Source organism: Procambarus clarkii, chromosome 43 (genome assembly GCF_040958095.1).
Source record: "Procambarus clarkii isolate CNS0578487 chromosome 43, FALCON_Pclarkii_2.0, whole genome shotgun sequence".
Lineage (NCBI taxonomy): Eukaryota > Metazoa > Arthropoda > Malacostraca > Decapoda > Cambaridae > Procambarus > Procambarus clarkii.
The window spans coordinates 10138464-10163217 of NC_091192.1; the positions used below are offsets into that span (position 1 = coordinate 10138464).

Sequence of the window (24754 nt, forward strand, 5' to 3'; positions counted from 1 at the left end):
GGATGGATAAAACAATGGTTAAAACATATAAAACAAAGGGTCGTGCAAAATGGGAATCAATCTGACCGGGAAAATGTGGTAAGTGGGGTCCATTTTCGACCAACCATTTTTGTCATATACATCAATGACATAGATGAGAATATTACAAATCACATCATCAAATTTGCAGATGACACTAGGATCTATGGTAAAGTGGGAAGTGAAAGTGATATTGAGACCATGCAAAGAGATCTACATAAACTTTACAAATGGTCAGATGACTGGTAAATGCTTTTTAATGTCGATAAATGCGACACCTTGCATGTGGGGCATAACAATCAATGTCACAACTACCAAACTGACAGCACTAACTTACAACAGACAAATGAAGAAAAGGACCTTGGAGTCAAAATCCATCATTCACTAAAAATTGCACAAGTTGGAGCAGTAGTAAAAAAAAAGAAAGAGAACCAAACCCTGGGAATAATCAACTGTAAATTTCTTCAAGGAAAAGACAGTAGTTGTTCAATTGTACAAGTGTCTGGTGCGCCCCCACCTGGATTACTGCATCCAGGCTGGAGACCTCATCTTCAGAAAGATAGTTGCTCTGGTGAAGGTGCAACACCAGGCAACAAAAATCATTCCAGAGCTTAGTCATCTCTCATATCAGGAATGGTTGAGGGCCACAGGGCTAATAACACTGCAAACCAGGCACGATAGGGTGGATCTCCTTGAAACCTTTAAAATACTAAACAATTTGGAGGATGTTGATCCAGACAATTTTTTTCAAAAGGTCAGTTGTAACACAAATGAGGAGCAACAGGTTCAACAGTACTCAAATCTCTGAATATGTTAGACATTAAGTCACTGCACATTCTCTCATGTGTATTATACATATATAAAACGCTAAACTGTAATGCCAATCCTGACCTCAAAAGCTTCATAGAAGGTTGTAACAGAACCCATGAGCACCACACCAGAAATAAATACAGTTTTGATATTCCTAGAGCACGACTTAATCAAACTAGAAATGCTCTACAAATCAAGGGACCCAGATTGTGGAATGACCTTCCCAACCATGTTAAAGACTGTACCTCTCTCAACCAGTTTAAGATAAAAACGAAGCTATACCTAATAAATTCCCTGTAACCTACCTTACCCCTCTATTGTCAACCAATGTCTGCTTTTTTTTTTAAAGAGCGCTGTTTGTCGACAGAATTGTATTTGTCCTGCTTTTTCAGCTGTCTTCATTTCATGTTTTCATTTTACTCTTTATGCTCAATTAGTATTAAGCTTTAGTCATTTAAGTTTTTCATGCCCGAAACGCTTTGCGTAACAGTGGCTTTAGGCATTGTATGTACTAGCTCTATCTATAAGTCAACCAATCTTTGTAAAAATTTCTTGTATGTATGTACCTTACCTAAATAAACATTTATTTATTTATTTATTTATAAATTCAACAAGCCACAATGTAGGACAGAAAACAGGGGAGATGCTTTTTCACCCATAGGGTTGTAAACTCATGGAACCGCCTACTCGCCGAAGCCATAAACACCAAACCTCTATTGGGTTTTAAAATGCAGCTGGAAAAGATCATCAGGGGGACCTTTGACAAACCACTGGGGACCTTTGACAAACCACGGGGGACCTTTGACAAACCACTGGCTTCCTGTCCTCATCGAGGCCACTAGTCTTAGTAGCCGTCGGGTAAAAAAAAAAAAATCCAATATTAGTACTTAAGACATAACTTTACCAGTGCAATCACCTCTATCAATTCATATTGTAGTTATATGTTGATATAAAATTTTGCTACACTGTACCTTTTCATCTTGCCTGATATGTTAGATTAAGGACCTGCCTGAAACGCTATGCATGTCAGTGACTTCGCAAGAATGTAAAAATACCAATCTTATGTAATCTCACAGTCCCATTGTACCTTCTTGTGAATAAAATTTTTTATTATTATTATTATTATTATATTAATATATTATTAGTATTAGTATTATTATTATTATTATTATTATTATTATTATTATTAAATGTATTATTTGTGTAGTTCATGAAGATCTCTTCAACATCATTATCATTTCCCACTTTACAATAAATCTTTGTCATCTGCAAATTTGATTATGTGGTTTGTAATTTTCTCATCTATGTCATTTTAATCATATGATAAAAAGGGTTGGCCCAAAGATGGACCCCTGTGGCACCCCATTTACCACATTTCTCCAATCAGTTTCATTCCCATTTAGCACGACTCTTTGCTTTTGTTTTAACCCTAATTTTATCCAATCTATTATTCTTCCATTTATTCCATGTGCCTGTAATTTCATTGCGTCTTTAATGTCGTACCTTATCAAAGGCTTTAGCAAAATCTATGTACAGTACAGTATACTACATCAACCAGAAGTCTTTTGTCTCGAGTAACAAGTAACATGCAAGCTCGTGGAGAGAATATTCAGGGAGGGAATCATTCACCACCTTTCAGCGAGCAACCTTGTACAATTGACTCAACATGGATTTGTTAAAAACAGATCCTGCCTTACAAACTTGCTCACATTTTTGGAAAAGATAACCAGCTGCTCAGACAAGAGCCTTCCAGTGGATGTAGGATACATGGATTTTGCAAAAGCTTTTCATAAGGTACCACATGAAAGACTGGTAAGGAAATTACAGGCCCATGAAATAAATGGTAAAATATTAGAATGGATAAAACATTGGTTGAAGGAAAGAAAACAAAGGGTCATGCTAAATGGAAAAATGTGATAAGTGGGATGCCACAAGGGTCCATTTTGGGATCTACTTTTTTTGTCATATACATCAATGACAGATGAGAATAGTACAAACAACATCATCAAATATGCAGACGACACAAAGATTTATGGTAAAGTGGGAAATGATAACAATATTGAAGCCTTACAAAAAGATCTACACAAACTCCACAAATGGTCAGAAGACTGGCAAATGCTTTTTAATATTGACAAATGCAAGACCATGCATGTGGGGCATAACAATCCATGCCACGACTACAAAATAAATAGCATTACATTACAGCAGATTGATAAAGAAAACGACTATGGAATCAAAATCCACCATTCATTAAAATATGGTCAACAGGTGGGAGCAGCAGTCAGAGAAGCTAACCAAACTCTTGGGATAATAAAGTATACTTTTGACTATAAGGCAAAGAAGGTAATACTTCAACTGTATAAATCTCTGGTGCATTTGGATTATCATTTGGATTACTGTATCCAAGCATGGAGACATAATTTTCAGAGGGACATAGCTGCTCTGGAGAAGGTGCAACACCGGGTAACAAACATCATTCCTGAGCTAAATGACTTTTCATTCATCTCTCGTATCATTCATTTGATGAAAAGTCGTTCATCTCTCGTATCAGGAATGCTTGAAAGCTATAGGGCTAGCAACACTACAAACCAGGCCTGACAGGGCAGATTTCATTGAAACTTTTTACATACTGAACAAGTTAGAAAATGTTGATCCGGTATTTTCCTCAGGTCAGATGTACCACAAACAAGGAGTAATGGTTTCAAATAACTCGACAAGCCACAATGTATGACTGAAAACAGGAGATGCTTTTTCATCCACAGGGTTATCAACCCATGGAACTTCCTATCCACCCGCCAAAGTCATAACTACCAAAATTGTGTTGGGGTTTAAAATATACCTGGAAAAGATCATCAAGGCAAATGGTGGGGGGGGACCTTCAACAAGCCACCGACTTTCTGTCATCAAGGCCACTAGGGTTAGTGGCCCTCAGGTAAATCAGGTAAAAATTGGCTTGAGGTGTCAAGAGGCCATTAATGTGTCGAAAGGTCATTAATGTAGATGAGATAGAGGAGAAAACCAAGTATACTGTCCTGTGAAACACCAATGGTTATGGGTAGGAACGATGAATTGGAATCATTCAGAGACATAGAGACTGTCACTGAGGTAAGACTGAAGGTATTGGACAGGGCAGATGTCATTGTAACTTTGGAGGATGTTGATCCAGAAAATTTCTTCAAAAGGTCAGATGTAACACAAACAAGGAGCAACGGTTTCAACTTCAACAAGCCACAATGTAGGCGTGAAAACAGGAGATGCTTCTTCACCCACAGGGTAATAAACCCATGGGACCACCTACCGACCGAAGCCGTAAGTGCCAAAACTCTGTTAACATTTAAAGTACTGTACTGTACAGCTGGAAGAGATCATCCAGGCAAATGGAGGGGGGGGCCTTCGACAAGCCACCGGCTTTCTGTACTCGTCAAAGCCACTTGTGGTAGTGGCTCTCAGGTAAACTTGGGTAAACATGAGGTGTCAGGTAGCATGGCACATAAGGTGTGGCATGGTGCAAAATGCAATGGGGTATGGCATGATGCATGTCAGGAATTACAAAATTATAAAATTATTGTTGAATTCTAAAATAAATGTAGGATGATATATGGGTATGATGCAGGAGGCATGTCTCTTGAGGCATGACACACGATGCATGACACTCAAGGTATGGCACAGGAAGCATGGCATTGGAGGCATGACAAGGGAGGTATGGTACCAGAGGTATGACACAAAAGATATAACATTGGAGGCATTACACAACCCCCAAACATACCAGCGATACAAAGATGCGAGAAACAACTTCACGGCAGTGAGGAAAGAGGCATAAAGAAATTTTGAGAAAGGTATAGCGGACAAAAGTAAAACAGAATCAGGCCTATTCTATAAATTCATCAACAACAAATTACAAGTAAAGGATAATATTCAGAGGTTGAAGATGGGAAATAGATTCACAGAAAATTAAAAGGAAATGTGTGAAACATTAAACAAAAAGTTCCAAATTATGTTTGTACAAAATGAAATCTTCAGAGAACCAGACACAATAAGAATTCTGGAGAACAACTTAAGAGCACATAAAGGTGTCTAGAGAGTAAGTGAAATAAATACTCAAGGAGCTAAGTAAGAACAAAACAGTTGGCCAAGATGGAGTTTTCACCATGGGTTCTGAGAAACTGTGCACCTGAGCTTCAACTGATTTTTCAGGTATCCCCGAGTCCTAGCAGATGTGTAGAAAAAGGCTGACATAGTTCCAATCTACAAAAGTGGCAGCAGGGAACATCCCCCTCAATTATACACCTGTATCATTGACAAATGTAATAGTAAAAATATTGGAAAAAATAATTAAAATTAAATGGATAGAACACCTGGAGAAAAAATATATAACAACAGACAGACAGTATGGTTTTCGATCTGGAAGATCCTGTGTAACGAATTTACTAAGTTTCTATGATCGAGCCACAGAGATTTTACAGGAAAGAGATGGTTGAGTGGACTGCATCTATTTGGACCTAAAAAATGCTTTCGACAGGGTTCCACATAAGAGGTTGTTCTGGAAACTGGAACATATTGGAGGAGTGACAGGTAGGCTTCTAACATGGATGAAAAATTTTCTGACAGAAAAATGAGGGGCAGTAATCAGTGGCAATGTATCAGACTGGATAAATATCACAAGTGGAGTACCACAGGGTTCAGTTTCTGCACCGGTAATGTTCATTGTCTACATTTTTTTTTTTTTTTTTTTTTTTTTTTTTTTTTGAGATATATACAAGAGTTGTTACATTCTTGTACAGCCACTAGTACGCGTAGCGTTTCAGGCAAGTCCTTAATCCTATGGTCCCTGGAATACGATCCCCTGCCGCGAAGAATCGTTTTTTCATCCAAGTACAGTACACATTTTACTGTTGCGTTAAACAGAGGCTACAGTTAAGGAATTGCGCCCAGTAAATCCTCCCCGGCCAGGATACGAACCCATGACATAGCGCTCGCGGAACGCCAGGCGAATGTCTTACCACTACACCACGGAGACTACATAAATGATCTACCGGATGGAATACAGAATTATATGAACATGTTTGCTGATGATGTTAAGATAAAAGGGAAAATAAGAAACTTAGATGATTGTCATTTCCTTCAAGAAGACCTGGACAAAATAAGTGTATGGAGCACCACTTGGCAAATGGGATTTAATGTGCATAAATACCTATGGAATGTGAAATAGGAGAACAAAGACCCCACACAACCTATAAATTATGTGAGCAATCTTTAAAGAATTCTGATAAAGAAAGATCTAGGGGTGGTTCTAGATAGAAAACTATCACTTGAAGACCACATAAAGAACATCGTATGAGGAGCCTATGCTACATTTTCTCACTTCAATATTGCTTTTAAATATATGGATGGCGAAATACTAAAATTGTTCACGACATTTGTTAAACCAAACCTGGAATATGCAGTGATTGTATGGTGCCCATATCTTAAGTACATCAAAAAAATGGAAAAGGTGCAGACATGCAACTAAGTGGCTCCCAGAACTGAAAGACAAGAGCTATGAAGAGAGGTTAGTGGCATTAAATACTGTATGCCAAAACTAGAAGACAGAAGAAAAAGAGGCAATATGATCACTACGTTCAAAATAGTAACGGGGATCGATAAAGTTGATATGGAAGAATTCCTGAAACCTGGAACTTCAAGAACAAGAGGTCATAGATTTACACTAACAAAACAAAGCCGCAGAAGAAATATAAGAAAATTCATTTTTACAAACAGAGTGGTAGATGGTTGGAACAAGTTAGGCGAGAAGGTGGTGAAGGCCAAAACCTTCGGTAATTTCAAAGCGTTATATGAGAAAGAGTGCTGGGAAGACAGGACACTACGAGTGTAGCTCTCATTCTGTAACAACACTTAGGTAATCACAATTATTTAGGTAATTACAGGAGGCAAGTGCAAAGCCTGTCCTCTTGAATAATACATCACTTTTGACGTCAAAATTTTCAACAGACAAAATGTGATGTACTGTACCTGTACCAATAAATCATAGCAGGCTCTCAAACATTCATGTTTTCTATGCATGGGGTGCTCGGTTAGGTTAGCCTAGGTTTGGTAAGGTTATGTAAGGTTTGGTTTGGTTTGGTATGGTATGGTGAGGTTAAGTTAACTTAAGTTTTGGTTTGGTACGGTTAGTTTAAATAAATAAATAAATAAATATGTTTATTCAGGAAGGGTACATACATACAAGTAATGTTACATTAATGGATCGATATATAGATAGAGCTAGTACATACAATGCCTAAACCCACTATTACGCAATGCGTTTCGGGCAGGAAAAACATTAATATCTAGAACTTAATACTAATTGAGCATAAAGAATAAAATGTGTTGAGAACAAATACAAATAAAGATAAAAAAAAGGGGGAACATGACTGAAAAAGCAGCACAAATACAATAGGTTGACAAACAGTGTTGATTAAAAAAAAAAAAAAATAACAGACATGGGTTGACAATAGACGGGTAAGGTAGGTTACAGGGAATTTATTAGGTAGTGTTTAGTTTTTATCTTAAACTGGTTGAGAGAGGTACAGTCTTTAACATGGTTGGGAAGATCATTCCACATTCTGGGTCCCTTGATTTGTAGAGCATTTCTAGTTTGATTAATTTGTACTCTTGGAATATCAAAACTGTATTTATTTCTGGTGTGGTGCTCATGGGTTCTGTTACAACCTTCAATGAAGCTTTTGAGGTCAGGATTGGCATTACATTTCAGCATTTTATATATGTATAATACACAAGAGAGAATGTGCAGTGACTTAATATCTAACATATTCAGAGATTTGAGTAAGGGTACCGAGTGATGTCTGGGGCCAGAGTTGGATATTGTCCTAATAGCAGCTTTGTGTTGAGTAATTAGAGGACGTAAATGATTTTGGGTAGTAGAACCCCAAGCACAAATACCATAGTTGAGATATGGATAGATGAGGGAGTAATAGAGAGTAACCAGGGCAGGGCGGGGTACATAATATCTGATCTTAGAAAGAATGCCAACAGTTTTTGAAACTTTTTTTTATATATTTAGAATGTGTCCCTAGAAATTCAGCTTGTGATCAATGAGAACGCCAAGGAATTTTCCATCTAATTTGTTACAAATTTGGGTATTGTTTATTTTGAGATTTATTTGATTAGAGGATTTATTGCCAAACAGAAACAAATATTGCCTAGTTTAGGCTAGGTTAGGTTAGGTTAGGTTAGGTAAGGTAAGGTAAGGTTAGTTCGGTTAGGTTAGGGTTTAAGTTAGGTAAGGTTCGGTTTGGTTAGGTTAGATTAAATGGCAAATGAATTTAATAGTTTCTTTTCATCGGTTGGTGCTAATCTTGCCAGTAAAATCCCACAGACTCAGACACATATTAACACATATCTCTCAGGCAGCTATCCAAACTCTCTTCTCCTTTCACCAATCAGCCCGGCAGATGTTGTGTCCATCATACACTCTCTAAAAACCAAGGCAGGGAACACCAGTGAAATTCCATCCATTGTGTACAAGAGAGCCTCCCATGCCCTTGCTCCACCCATAGCACTACTGTTCAACAAATCTATAGAGTGTCACACCTTCCCTGATATCCTCAAAAAAGCAAGAGTAACGCCAGTCCATAAAGGAGGCAATCCGGCGGACATAAACAATTATAGACCAATATCAAATCTACCCATTCTATCAAAAATATTTGAAAAAATTATTTACAAACAGCTCTATTCCTACCTCGTAAAATTCGACATACTCAGCCCCTGCCAGTTTGGCTTCCGGTCCCAAAAGAGCACCAACGATGCAATCATTAGTCTCCTTGACGTTATCTACTCAGCCCTTGACAAAAATGAGTTTCCGATTGGACTCTTCATTGACCTAAGAAAAGCCTTTGATACTGTTAATCACAACTACCTCTTACTTAAACTCCAGCATTATGGAATCCGAGGCCTTGCCCTTGACTACATCCGATCCTATCTTAGTGACAGACACCAATATGTAACCATCAATGATACAACTTCATCCACTCTACCAATTACCATTGGAGTGCCACAGGGCAGCATCTTAGGACCTCTTCTATTTCTTATATATATAAACGATCTGCTTAATGACTCTAATATTCTCAAACCTATACTGTTTGCTGACGATACTACTCTTATCTATTCAAACCTCAACCCACATACACTAAATAATGTTGTGAATAATGAATTAAAAAAAGTCCACTTATGGATGTCAATGAACAAACTAACATTAAACATCGAAAAGACTTACTACATCTTATTTGGAAGCAAATCATCAAATGCAATTCAGCTACAGATAGACAACATTAACATCAGTAATAAAGATGATGGCAAGTTTCTTGGCCTATTCCTAGACAAGAGACTCAACTTCAGCACCCACATTCAACACATAACTAAGAAAGTCTCTAAGACAGTTGGTATACTCTCCAAAATCAGATATTATGTTCCTAACTCTGCTCTCCTCTCACTATATTATGCACTAATTTACCCCTATCTTAATTATGGCATCTCTGCATGGGGGTCTACCACTGCAAACCACCTTAAGCCCATCATCACACAGCAAAAATCTGCTATCAGAATGATAACTAACTCAGCTTTCAGACAACACTCAGCTCCCTTGTTTAAATCCCTAAACTTGCTAAATATTAACTCCCTCCACACATTCTCTTGTGTCAACTACATTTACAAAACCCTGTTCTTAAATGCAAACCATGCTCTGAAACTCTCCCTGGACAGATGTAATAGGTCCCATTATCACCACACCAGAAATAAATATCTCTTTGATATCCCCAGGGTCAAACTTAATCTGTGTAAACACTCTATGCAAATTAAGGGACCTAGTTTATGGAACTCACTCCCTAGTGAATTGAAAAACTGTAAAACTTTTGCCTTATTTAAAAGCAAAACCAAAAAGTACCTAACTTCATCTTCTTAGTTTCCTACACTGAGCTTTAAATTTGCTCTGTACCTAGTGTTACCCAATCTCCTAATTTTTATGTAATTTCAAACAACCTTATCATTGTGTTCATTGCTGTCTTCTTTTATGTGCTAGCCATATGCTGTATTGTGACTACCAATTTTTGTCAACTACCATTCAAGCTGTCATTGCAACCAATCTTATATTGTTTCTGCTGTATTATGCCTACCAATTTTTTTGTCAACTACCATTCAAGCTGTCATTGCAATCAATCTTAGCTACCTATGTGCTTTAATATACTGTACCTACAATTTTCTCTCATCTTTTTTTCATTTCATGTAATCTGTTATCATTTTTTGTCTATAATTTTGCAAGTATTTACCTCCTTAAAATTTTCTTAGATTAAGGACCTGCCCGAAACGCTGCGCGTGCTAGTGGCTTTACAAGACTGTAATTACCATATTTGTATCCTCACATTCCTTATGTACATTCTTGTATATGCATAAATAAATAAATAAATAAATAAATTAAGTTCAGTTTGGTAAGGTTAAGGAAGGTAGGGTAATTACACACAGAAATCACAATTGTGCGATGCATCAAATGAATAAATCCACAAGGGCCGTAAGTTGGTATCCTCGTCACGGCCCTTGTGGTTTTGTTCATTAAGGTAGGGTAATGTTTAAGTAGATTAGGTTCAGTTCATGTTCGATTAGGTTAGGTTTGGTAAGATTCGGTTGTGTTTGGTAAGATTCTGTTAGGCTAGGTAAAGTTCGGTTATATTAGGTTTGCTTAGTTAATGTTAGGTTCAAGCTACACAAGCTTCACAAAGCTTCCTGGCAATTCGTTATAATAATAATAATAATAATAATAATAATTTTTATTTAGGTAAGGTACATACATACAATAAATTTTTATAAAGATTGGTTGACTTATAGGTAGAGCTAGTACATACAATGCCTAAAGCCACTATTACGCAAAGCGTTTCGGGCATGATAAACTTAAATGACAAGCTTAATACTAATTGAGCATAATGAGTAGAATGAAAACAAAAAATGAAAACATAGATGAAAAAGCAGCACAAATACAATTATGTCAACAAACAGCGCTCTTAAAAAAAACAGACATTGGTTGACAATAGAAGGGCAAGGTAGGTTATAGGGAATTTATTAGGTATAGCTTCGTTTTTTATTTAAACTGGTTGAGAGAGGTACAGTCTTTAACATGGTTGGGAAGGTCATTCCACATTCTGGGCCCCTTGATTTGTAGAGCATTTCTAGTTTGATTAAGTCGTACTCTAGGAATATCAAAACTGTATTTATTTCTGGTGTGGTGCTCATGGGTTCTGTTACATCCTTCTATGAAGCTTTTGAGATCAGGATTTGCATTATAGTTTAGCGTTTTATATATGTATGTAATATAATTATATATTAGTAATGAATAAATATGATATGTTACGTTAGGCTGACCTAACCTAACCTAACCTAACCTAACCTAATCTAATCTAATCTAATCTAACCTAACCTAACCTAACCTAACCTAACCTAACCTAACCTAACTTAACCAAACCAAACCAAACCAAACCTAACCTAACCTAACCTAACCTAACCTAACCGAAGCTTGGATCGTCAACTTGATTTGGCGTCACCAGCTTTTTATTTTCGTCTAATTTCTTTATAAAAAGATACTTTTTCAGATTAAAATTATGTTTTTTCGTGTTGTACATTCAGCACCAACATTATAATGAGTAAATATATCATATTTATTCATTACTAACGTATTGCCAGGAAGCTTTGTGAAGCTTGTGTAGCTTGTGGTAATTAGACGGACCAGTTAATTAAGTTCAGTTAGGCTAGTAATATTAAGTTTGGGTGTTTTAGAATAGCATTTTAAGTCTGTTGTGGCAACTTGAGAGGACGGGCTTGGTACATAAGGCATGACAAAAGTGGAGCAAGATATGGATGGATTACACATGAGGTATGACACATGAAGCATGGCACTGGAGGCATAACACATGTGATATGACACAGGTTAGTAATTTAACCTGTGATTAATTTAGTATTTTACAAGTACAGTAATTTTAACAGGTTAGTAATTTAACATTATTGAGGGGCCTGTCGGCTGAGTGGACAGCGATCAGGATTCATAGTCCTAAGGATCTGGGTTCGATCCCCGGCGGAGGCGGAAATAAATGGGCAGAGTTTCTTTCACACTGATGGCCCTATTCACCTAGCAGTAAATAGTCACCTGGAAGTTAGACAGCTGCTACCGGCTGCTTCCTGTGTGTGCGTGTGTATGTGAAAAAAATAATAATCAGTTGATTGACAGTTGAGAGGCAGGCCCAAAGAGCCAGAGCTTAATCCCCACAAGCACAACTAGGTGAGTACAAATAGTTAAGTACAGGGCGCAACAGATGAGGCATGACTCAAAAGACGTGACATGGAAGGCATGACACTGGAGGTATGCACCAGAGGCATGACACGGAATGCATGATATAAGTGGATCATGACACTTGGTGGGGGGCATGACACGGGATGCATGATACAAGGAGAGCATGTCAAGCTGCAGGAGGGAAGGCAGGCGGCCAGGAGAAGGTGGCACGCGCTGACACTGGAGGCATAACGTGGGATGCATGACACAAGGAGAGCATGCCACGCTGCAGGAGGGGAGGCAGGCGGCCAGGACACAGTTTGAAGGTGGTGCACGCTGACACCGGAGGCATGGCCCCCTCCAGGAATAATGTTCGGAGTTTAAGTTGTCTCAACACAAATGCCAGAAGCCTAGTAACTAAATATGACTCATTATGTGCGTGTACTGAGGCTGCAAATCTAGACATGATTGGCATCAGTGAAACATGGGGCCGAGAGTGCATATAATAGAAGGACAATTCTATCTGCCAGGACACCACCCACCATTCAGAAAGGACAGAACAACAAGAGCAGGGGGCCGGAGGGGGGGGGGGTGATACTGTATGTCAAAGAGGACCTGGATGATACCAACTATGAGGAACTGAACACCATGGATTCCAAAAAGTCTGAATGGTGCAACATATTAACTTAGGATGGTAGTAAAATGACAATGGGAGTATGCTACAAGGCTAACATAGCAGCGGCAGGGAAAATTACAGATCTACTTAATGTGATCAATGCAGCATCTGAAACCCAAACCCTAATAATGGGGAACTTTAACCACGAGACCAAAGATTGGATCAACCTAACATCTCAAACAGAAGGTGAACAATTTCTCGGCCTTGTGCAGGACTCCTTCCTCATACAACTGTGGTAGAGCCCACACGTGATAACAGTATACTAGATTTTGTGCTGACTACAGAAGAGGGTATGACTGATCAAATTCATGTGGGGGGAAAGCTAACCACTTCGTGCGACCACCATATTTTAAGACGGACTACGAATATAGAAACCCACATAAAGGTCAAAGATGACGAATTTCAAGATAACCAGCGAGGTGACTATCAAGGAATGAGAGAAGAACTGCAAGCCATCTCTTGGAAGGAGCTGATGGGCGAACATGGCATGGAAGCATCATAGCAAAATTTCAGGAGAGTCATCCCGGAACTCTTTCAAGAATATGTGTCGAAAAGAAGCAAGGCAAGAAAGGGAACTAGATGGATGACACAGGTCGTAAAACGAACATTGGTAAATATAAATAAACAAAAAATAATAGAGATATATATAAAACCACGATGTACGTCATTGATTAAGTTATACAAAAGGGCACTAAACTCGGTCACTCAGAAAATCAGATCAGTCAAAAGAAACGAAAGAAAAATTGCTCAAAACATAAAGAAAGATCCAAAATCGTTCTAGGTCTATATAAGAGATAAAACCAAAAGAAAGGACTCAGTTGGACCCTCAATAGATCAGATTAACTAAGCTATAATGGATGATACAAGGGCAGCAAACACACTAAATGATTATTTTACATCAATGTTCACACTTGAAAGGATGGATGACATCCCATCACCCACACAAATGTTTGAAGGAGGAGAGGAAAATGAATTTAGGGATATGCCTATAACATGCGAAATAATTAGAAAAACATTGACAAACTAAAAGATTCAAAAGCCACAGGTGTGGATGGAATCCAATCCAAAGTCTAGGAACTGGCAGAAGAACTATGCCAGCCGCTGAAACTACTTTTCATAAAATCTGTGGAACAAGGGGCAGTTCCCCTAGATTGGAAATAAGTAAATATTATCCCTATTTAAAAAAAAAGCAGGAAGAGCTCAGCAAAAAATTACCGGTCGATCAGCTTGACATCACACATCTGCAAGCTCATGATGAGAATCCTCGCGAGAATCATTCACCATCTTTCAGTGAACAGCCTTGTACAATCGACACAACATGGATTTGTTAAAAACAGATCCTGCCTTACAAACTTGCTCACATTAATGGAAACGGTAAACAGCAGCTCAGACAAAGGCCTTCCGGTGGATGTATACTTGCTAAAGCTTTGATAAGGTACCACATGAAAGACTCGAAAGGAAATTACAGACCCATGGAATAAATGGTAAAATATTAGAACAGATAAAACAATGGTTGAAGGAAAGAAAACAAAGGGTCGTGCTAAATGGAAACGAATCTGAATGGAAAAATGTGATAAGTGGGATGCCACAGGGGTCCATTTTGGGACCTACCCTTTTTGTTGTATATATATATCAATGACATGGATGAGAATAGTACAAACCACATCATCATATTTGTAGATGACACAAAGATTTATGGTAAAATGGGAAATGTTAACAATATTGAAGCCTTTCAAGGAGATCTACATGCACTCAACAAATGCTTAGGAGACTGGCAAATGCCTTTTAATATGGACAAATGCAAGACCATGCATGTGGGGCATAACAACCCACGCCACGACTTACCAAATTAATAGCATTATATTACAGCAGATTGATGAAGAAAGGGACCTGGAATCAAGATTCTCCACTCATTAACAGTTGCACAACAGGTGGCTGCAGCTGTCAGAAAAGCTAACTTAACTCGTGGGATAATCAAGCATACTTTCGACTACAAGGAAAAGAAAGTAATGGTTTAGCTGTATAACTCTCTGGTGTATTTGCATTATCATTTTTTTTACTGTATCCAAGTATAGAGATCTCATTTTCAGAAGGACATATCTGCTTTGGAGAAGGTGCAACACCAGGCAACAAAAGTCATTCCAGAGCTAAGTCTGGAATCGTTCCTTGTATCAGGAATGCTTGAAGACCACAAGGCTAACAACATTGCAAACCAGGCATGACAGGGCGGATATCACTAAGACTTTTAAAATGCTGAACAAGTTGGAGGATGTTGATCTGGATATTTTCTTCAGAAGGTCAGATGTAACACAAACACGAAGCAATGGCTTGAAACTTAACAAGCCACAATGTAGGACTGAGAACAAGATATGCTTTTTCACCACATGGTTATTAACCTAAGGAGCCGCCTACCCGACGAAACCGTAACTGCCAAAACTGTGCTGAATTTCAAATTATTCCTGGAAAAGATCAAGGCAAATGGGGGGACCTTTGACAAGCCGCCGGCTTCCTGTCCTCGTAGAGACCAATAGGGTTAGTTGCCCCTAGGTAAGTCAGGTGAACGACAAGGGATGTATGTCACGCTTCAGAAGGGGAGACAGGTAGCCATGACACATTTTGAAGGTGGTGCACGCTGACACTGGAGGCATGACATGGGACGAGTAGACAGCTATCATCCCATGGGATGATAGCTGAGTGGACAGCGCGCGGGACTTGTAATCCTGTGACCCGGGTTCGATTTCCGGTGCCGGCAGAAACAAATGGGCAGCGTTTCTTTCACCCTGCTGCCCCTGTGACCTAGCAGTAAATAGGTACTTGGGAGTTAGACAGCTGTTACGGGCTACTTCCTGGGTGGGTGGGTGTATGTGTGTGTGAAAAAAAATAATTAGTAGTTAGTAACAGTTGACTGATTGACAGTTGAGAGGCGGGCCGACAGAGCAGAGTTCAACTCTCACAAGCATAACTAGGTGAATATAAGGAGAGCATGTCAAGCTGCAGGAGGGGAGGCAGGCGGCCAGGACACAGCTTGAAGGTGGTGCGCGTTGACACTGGAGGCATGACACGGAATGCATGACACAAGGAGAGCATGCCACTCTGCAGGAGGGGAGGCAGGCGGCCAGAACACAGTTTGAAGGTGGCGCGCGCGGTAAAAAAATTCGTCTGCTGCGCGGAGCGTGGCGGGAACGGGCGGGTGGCGCGCAGATGGCATTATGGGTAATCAGCTGCCATCTTCTCCTGCACAGTTGTGGACGGGCTTTATTTCAGTTAAGGTGCGCGTATCTGGTGTCATGATGATCACCTGAGGCGTCGTCGTCCCGCGTCCCGGTGCGTTCTTGAGATACCCCCGGTGATACCAGTGTCGTGCTCTTGTGCAGAAGTGTGAAATATGCAAATATTAATTATGTGCTTACCTGAAGGCGATTATGAGTGAGTTGGGAGCCTCGGGAGCGGGTTGTGATGTGTTATGTTGAGCCACAAGTTAAGGTTGTCGTGGTTGCTGTGACAGTGGGGGAGGGAGAGAGAAGTGTGGGGAGGAGCGGGCGTGTGTTGGAGCTGGGAGCCCCACCATCACCACCATTAATGCACCACACCAGCTGAGCAACCCCAGGTAACTATAGTACTAACCTGTCCGCCCTCACGCCCACCACCACCACCACTCACACTCCTTCCTCACCTCCCTATACTGTGGTCTACACCCTCAACACTCCATACACTTGTTACACTGCCTCTCACCTGGCCTGTCACTGCCACACATGTTGCCTCGCCACACATGACACTGTAACACATGCTGCCTCGCCACACATGTCACTACCACACATGTTACCTCGTCTCACATGTCACTGCCACACATGTTGCCTCGCCTCACATGACACTGTAACACATGTTGCCTCGCCTTACATGACACTGCCACACATGTTGCCTCGCCACACATGTTGCCTCGTCTCACATGTCACTGTAACACATGTTGCCTCGCCTCGCCTCACATGTCACTGCTACACATGTTGCCTCGCCTCACATCTCACTGCTACACATGTTGCCTCGCCTCACATGTCACTGCCACACATGCTCCCTCGCCCCACATGACACTGCCACACATGCTGCCTCGCCACACATGACACTGCCACACATGCTGCCTCGCCACACATGACACTGCCACACATGCTGCCTCGCCACACATGACACTGCCACACATGCCGCTTCGCTACACATGACACTGCCACACATGCTGCCTCGCCACACATGACACTGCCACACATGCTGCCTCGCCACACATGCTGCCTCGCCACACATGACACTGCCACACATGCTGCCTCGCCACACATGACACTGCCACACATGCTGCCTCGCCACACATGACACTGCCACACATGACACTGCCACACATGCTACCTCGCCACACATGACACTGCCACACATGCTGCCTCGCCACACATGACACTGCCACACATGCTGTTTCGCCACACATGACACTGCCACACATGCCGCCTCGCCACACATGCTGCCTCGCCACACATGACACTGCCACACATGCTGCCTCGCCACACATGACTGCCACACATGACTGCCACACATGCCGCCTCGCCACACATGACACTGCCACACATGCTGCCTCGCCACACATGACACTGCCACATGCTGCCTCGCCACACATGACACTGCCACACATGCTGCCTCGCCACACATGACACTGCCACACATGCTGTTTCGCCACACATGACACTGCCACACATGCCGCCTCGCCACACATGACACTGCCACACATGCCGCCTCGCTACACATGACACTGCCACACATGCTGCCTCGCCACACATGACACTGCCACACATGCTGCCTCGCCACACATGACACTGCCACACATGCTGCCTCGCCACACATGGCACTGCCACACATGCTGCCTCGCCACACATGACACTGCCACACATGCTGCCTCGCCACACATGGCACTGCCACACATGCTGCCTCGCCACACATGGCACTGCCACACATGCTGCCTCGCCACACATGGCACTGCCACACATGACACTGCCACACATGCTGCCTCGCCACACATGACGCCTCGCCACACATGACACTGCCACACGTGACGCCTCGCCACACATGACACTGCTACACATGACACTGCCACACATGACGCCTCGCCACACATGACACTGCCACACATGCTGCCTCGCCACACATGCTGCCTCACCACACATGTTGCCTCGCCTCACCTGTCACTGCCACACATGTTGCCTCGCCATACATGTCACTGCCACACATGTTGCCTCGCCTCACCTGTCACTGCCACACATGTTGCCTCGCCTCACCTGTCACTGCCACACATGTTGCCTCGCCATACATGTCACTGTCCCACGTTGATTCACCATATCACTGCCACACATGTTGCTTCGCCTCACATGTCACTGCCACACATGTTGCCTCGCCTCACCTGTCACTGCCACACATGTTGCCTCGCCTCACCTGTCACTGCCACACATGTTGCCTCGCCATACATGTCACTGTCCCGCGTTGCTTCACCATATCACTGCCACACATCCTGCTTCGCGTCATATGACACTGCCACACATGTTGCCTCGCCATACATGTCACTGCCCTACATGTTGTCTCGCCATACATGTCACTGCCCCACATGTTGTCTCGCCATACATGTCACTGCCCCACATGTCTCGCCATACATGTCACTGCCCCACATGTCTCGCCATACATGTCACTGCCCCACATGTCTCGCCATACATGTCACTGCCCCACATGTTGTCTCGCCATACATGTCACTGCCCCACATGTTGTCTCGGCATACATGTCACTGCCACTCATGTGGCCTAGCCTCACGTCACTGCCACACATGTTGCCTCGCCTCACATGTTGCCTTGCCTCACACGTCACTGCCACATATGTTGCCTCGCCTCACTTGTCACTGTCTCACATGTTGCCTTGCCTCACACGTCACTGCCACATATGTTGCCTCGCCTCACTTGTTACTGTCCCACGTTGCTTCCCCATGTCACTGCCACACATGTGGCCTCGCCCTCACATGTCACTGCCACACATGTGGCCTCGCCCTCACATGTCACTGCCACACATGTGGCCTCGCCCTCACATGTCACTGCCACACATGTGGCCTCGCCCTCACATGTCACTGCCACACATGTGGCCTCGCCCTCACATGTCACTGCCACACATGCCTCACCTCACATGGCACTGCCACACATGCCTCACCTCACACGTCACTGCCACACATGTTGCCTCGCCTCACACGTTACTGCCACACATGTTGCCTCGCCTCACACGTCACTGCCACACATGTTGCCTCGCCTCACACGTCACTGCCACACATGTTGCCTCGCCTCACACGTCGCTGCCACACATGTTGCCTCTCATCACACGTCGCTGCCACACATGTTGCCTCGCCTCACACGTCGCTGCCACACATGTTGCCTCGCCACACATGTTGCCTCGCCTCATACGTCACTGCCACACATGTTGCCTCGCCTCACACGTCACTGCCACACATGTTGCCTCGCCTCACACGTCACTGCCACACATGTTGCCTCGCCTCACACACGTCACTGCCACACATGTTGCCTCGCCTCACGCGTCACTGCCACACATGTTGCCTCGCCTCACGCGTCACTGCCACACATGTTGCCTCGCCTTACGCGTCACTGCCACACATGTTGCCTCGCCTCACGCGTCACTGCCACACATGTTGCCTCGCCTCGCGTCACTGCCACACATGTTGCCTCGCCTCACGTGTCACTGCCACACATGTTGCCTCGCCTCACGCGTCACTGCCACACATGTTGCCTCGCCTCACGCGTCACTGCCACACATGTTGCCTCGCCTCACACGTCACTGCCACACATGTTGCCTCACACGTCACTGCCACACATGTTGCCTCACACGTCACTGCCACACATGTTGCCTCACACGTCACTGCCACACATGTTGCCTCACACGTCACTGCCACACATGTTGCCTCACACGTCACTGCCACACATGTTGCCTCACACGTCACTGCCACACATGTTGCCTCACACGTCACTGCCACACATGTTGCCTCACACGTCACTGCCACACATGTTGCCTCACACGTCACTGCCACACATGTTGCCTCACACGTCACTGCCACACATGTTGCCTCACACGTCACTGCCACACATGTTGCCTCGCCTCACACGTCACTGCCACACATGTTGCCTCGCCTCACACGTCACTGCCACACATGTTGCCTCGCCTCACACGTCACTGCCACACATGTTGCCTCGCCTCACACGTCACTGCCACACATGTTGCCTCGCCTCACACGTCACTGCCACACATGTTGCCTCGCCTCACACGTCACTGCCACACATGTTGCCTCGCCTCACACGTCACTGCCACACATGTTGCCTCGCCTCACACGTCACTGCCACACATGTTGCCTCGCCTCACACGTCACTGCCACACATGTTGCCTCGCCTCACACGTCACTGCCACACATGTTGCCTCGCCTCACACGTCACTGCCACACATGTTGCCTCGCCTCACACGTCACTGCCACACATGTTGCCTCGCCTCACACGTCACTGCCACACATGTTGCCTCGCCTCACACGTCACTGCCACACATGTTGCCTCGCCTCACACGTCACTGCCACACATGTTGCCTCGCCTCACACGTCACTGCCACACATGTTGCCTCGCCTCACACGTCACTGCCACACATGTTGCCTCGCCTCACACGTCACTGCCACACATGTTGCCTCGCCTCACACGTCACTGCCACACATGTTGCCTCGCCTCACACGTCACTGCCACACATGTTGCCTCGCCTCACGCGTCACTGCCACACATGTTGCCTCGCCTCACGCGTCACTGCCACACATGTTGCCTCGCCTCACGCGTCACTGCCACACATGTTGCCTCGCCTCACGCGTCACTGCCACACATGTTGCCTCGCCTCACGCGTCACTGCCACACATGTTGCCTCGCCTCACGCGTCACTGCCACACATGTTGCCTCGCCTCACGCGTCACTGCCACACATGTTGCCTCGCCTCACGCGTCACTGCCACACATGTTGCCTCGCCTCACGCGTCACTGCCACACATGTTGCCTCGCCTCACACGTCACTGCCACACATGTTGCCTCACACGTCACTGCCACACATGTTGCCTCACACGTCACTGCCACACATGTTGCCTCACACGTCACTGCCACACATGTTGCCTCACACGTCACTGCCACACATGTTGCCTCACACGTCACTGCCACACATGTTGCCTCACACGTCACTGCCACACATGTTGCCTCACACGTCACTGCCACACATGTTGCCTCACACGTCACTGCCACACATGTTGCCTCACACGTCACTGCCACACATGTTGCCTCACACGTCACTGCCACACATGTTGCCTCGCCTCACACGTCACTGCCACACATGTTGCCTCGCCTCACACGTCACTGCCACACATGTTGCCTCGCCTCACACGTCACTGCCACACATGTTGCCTCGCCTCACACGTCACTGCCACACATGTTGCCTCGCCTCACACGTCACTGCCACACATGTTGCCTCGCCTCACACGTCACTGCCACACATGTTGCCTCGCCTCACACGTCACTGCCACACATGTTGCCTCGCCTCACACGTCACTGCCACACATGTTGCCTCGCCTCACACGTCACTGCCACACACGTTGCCTCGCCTCACACGTCACTGCCACACACGTTGCCTCGCCTCACACGTCACTGCCACACACGTTGCCTCGCCTCACACGTCACTGCCACACACGTTGCCTCGCCTCACACGTCACTGCCACACATGTTGCCTCGCCTCACACGTCACTGCCACACATGTTGCCTCGCCTCACACGTCACTGCCACACATGTTGCCTCGCCTCACACGTCACTGCCACACATGTTGCCTCGCCTCACACGTCACTGCCACACATGTTGCCTCGCCTCACACGTCACTGCCACACATGTTGCCTCGCCTCACACGTCACTGCCACACATGTTGCCTCGCCTCACACGTCACTGCCACACATGTTGCCTCGCCTCACACGTCACTGCCACACATGTTGCCTCGCCTCACACGTCACTGCCACACATGTTGCCTCGCCTCACACGTCACTGCCACACATGTTGCCTCGCCTCACACGTCACTGCCACACATGTTGCCTCGCCTCACACGTCACTGCCACACATGTTGCCTCGCCTCACACGTCACTGCCACACATGTTGCCTCGCCTCACACGTCACTGCCACACATGTTGCCTCGCCTCACACGTCACTGCCACACATGTTGCCTCGCCTCACACGTCACTGCCACACATGTTGCCTCGCCTCACACGTCACTGCCACACATGTTGCCTCGCCTCACACGCCACTGCCACACATGTTGCCTCGCCTCACACGCCACTGCCACACATGTTGCCTCGCCTCACACGCCACTGCCACACATGTTGCCTCGCCTCACACGTCACTGCCACACATGTTGCCTCGCCTCACACGTCACTGCCACACATGTTGCCTCGCCTCACACGTCACTGCCACACATGTTGCCTCGCCTCACACGTCACTGCCACACATGTTGCCTCGCCTCACACGTCACTGCCACACATGTTGCCTCGCCTCACACGTCACTGCCACACATGTTGCCTCGCCTCACACGTCACTGCCACACATGTGGCCTCGCCTCACACGTCACTGCCACACATGTGGCCTCGCCTCACACGTCACTGCCACACATGTGGCCTCGCCTCACACGTCACTGCCACACATGTGGCCTCGCCTCACACGTCACTGCCACACATGTGGCCTCGCCTCACACGTCACTGCCACACATGTTGCCTCGCCTCACACGTCACTGCCACACATGTTGCCTCGCCTCACACGTCACTGCCACACATGTTGCCTCGCCTCGCACGTCACTGCCACACATGTTGCCTCGCCTCGCACGTCACTGCCACACATGTTGCCTCCCCTCGCACGTCACTGCCACACATGTTGCCTCGCCTCACACGTCACTGCCACACATGTTGCCTCGCCTCACACGTTGCCTCGCCACACACGTCACTGCCACACACGTTGCCTCGCCTCACACGTCACTGCCACACACGTTGCCTCGCCACACACGTCACTGCCACACACGTTGCCTCGCCTCACACGTCACTGCCACACACGTTGCCTCGCCTCACACGTCACTGCCACACACGTTGCCTCGCGTCACACGTCACTGCCACACACGTTGCCTCGCGTCACACGTCACTGCCACACACGTTGCCTCGCGTCACACGTCACTGCCACCCACGTTGCCTCGCGTCACACGTCACTGCCACACACGTTGCCTCGCGTCACACGTCACTGCCACACACGTTGCCTCGCGTCACACGTCACTGCCACCCACGTTGCCTCGCGTCACACGTCACTGCCACCCACGTTGCCTCGCGTCACACGTCACTGCCACCCACGTTGCCTCGCGTCACACGTCACTGCCACCCACGTTGCCTCGCGTCACACGTCACTGCCACCCACGTTGCCTCGCGTCACACGTCACTGCCACCCACGTTGCCTCGCGTCACACGTCACTGCCACCCACGTTGCCTCGCGTCACACGTCACTGCCACCCACGTTGCCTCGCGTCACACGTCACTGTCACCCACGTTGCCTCGCGTCACACGTCACTGCCACCCATGTTGCCTCGCGTCACACGTCACTGCCACCCATGTTGCCTCGCGTCACACGTCACTGCCACCCATGTTGCCTCGCGTCACACGTCACTGCCACCCATGTTGCCTCGCGTCACACGTCACTGTCACCCATGTTGCCTCGCGTCACACGTCACTGCCACCCATGTTGCCTCGCGTCACACGTCACTGCCACCCATGTTGCCTCGCGTCACACGTCACTGCCACCCATGTTGCCTCGCGTCACACGTCACTGCCACCCATGTTGCCTCGCGTCACACGTCACTGCCACACATGTTGCCTCGCGTCACACGTCACTGCCACACATGTTGCCTCGCGTCACACGTCACTGCCACCCATGTTGCCTCGCGTCACACGTCACTGCCACCCATGTTGCCTCGCGTCACACGTCACTGCCACCCATGTTGCCTCGCGTCACACGTCACTGCCACCCATGTTGCCTCGCGTCACACGTCACTGCCACACATGTTGCCTCGCGTCACACGTCACTGCCACACATGTTGCCTCGCGTCACACGTCACTGCCACACATGTTGCCTCGCGTCACACGTCACTGCCACACATGTTGCCTCGCGTCACACGTCACTGCCACACATGTTGCCTCGCGTCACACGTCACTGCCACACATGTTGCCTCGCGTCACACGTCACTGCCACACATGTTGCCTCGCGTCACACGTCACTGCCACCCATGTTGATACCTGGTTGATACCTGGTTGATGGGGTTCTGGGAGTTCTTCTACTCCCCAAGCCCGGCCCGAGGCCAGACTCGACTTGTGAGAGTCTGGTCCACCAGGCTGTTGCTTGGAGCGGCTCCAAGCAACAGCCCTGGTGGACCACATACCCACCACAGCCCGCAGGGCCACATACCCACCACAGCCCGTAGGGCCACATACCCACCACAGCCCGTCTGATCCGGAACTTCTCTTAGAAAACAGTCCAGTTTTCTCTTGAAGATGTCCACGGTTGTTCCGGCAATATTTCTCATGCTAGCTGGGAGGATGTTGAACAACCGCGGACCCCTGATGTTTATACAGTGTTCTCTGATTGTGCCTATGGCACCTCTGCTCTTCACTGGTTCTATTCTGCATTTTCTTCCATATCGTTCACTCCAGAACGTTGTTATTTTACTGTGTAGATTTGGGACCTGACCCTCCAGTATTTTCCATGTGTATATTATTTGGTATCTCTCTCGTCTCCTTTCTAGAGAGTACATTTGGAGAGCTTTGAGACGATCCCAATAATTTAGGTGTTT

General features: G+C 45.7%; 1 protein-coding gene across 1 annotated transcript in view; it reads left to right on the forward strand.

The window, feature by feature from the left end:
* Nucleotides 1–16027: 16027 nt before the first annotated feature.
* The window catches only part of LOC123755723 (putative uncharacterized protein DDB_G0271606), a 41168-nt gene continuing 32441 nt past the window's right edge, over nt 16028–24754 (forward strand). The window contains exon 1 of the mRNA XM_045738464.2: nt 16028–16416. The gene's annotated coding sequence lies outside the window, so the exon portion shown is untranslated. The remainder of the gene's footprint in view (nt 16417–24754) is intronic.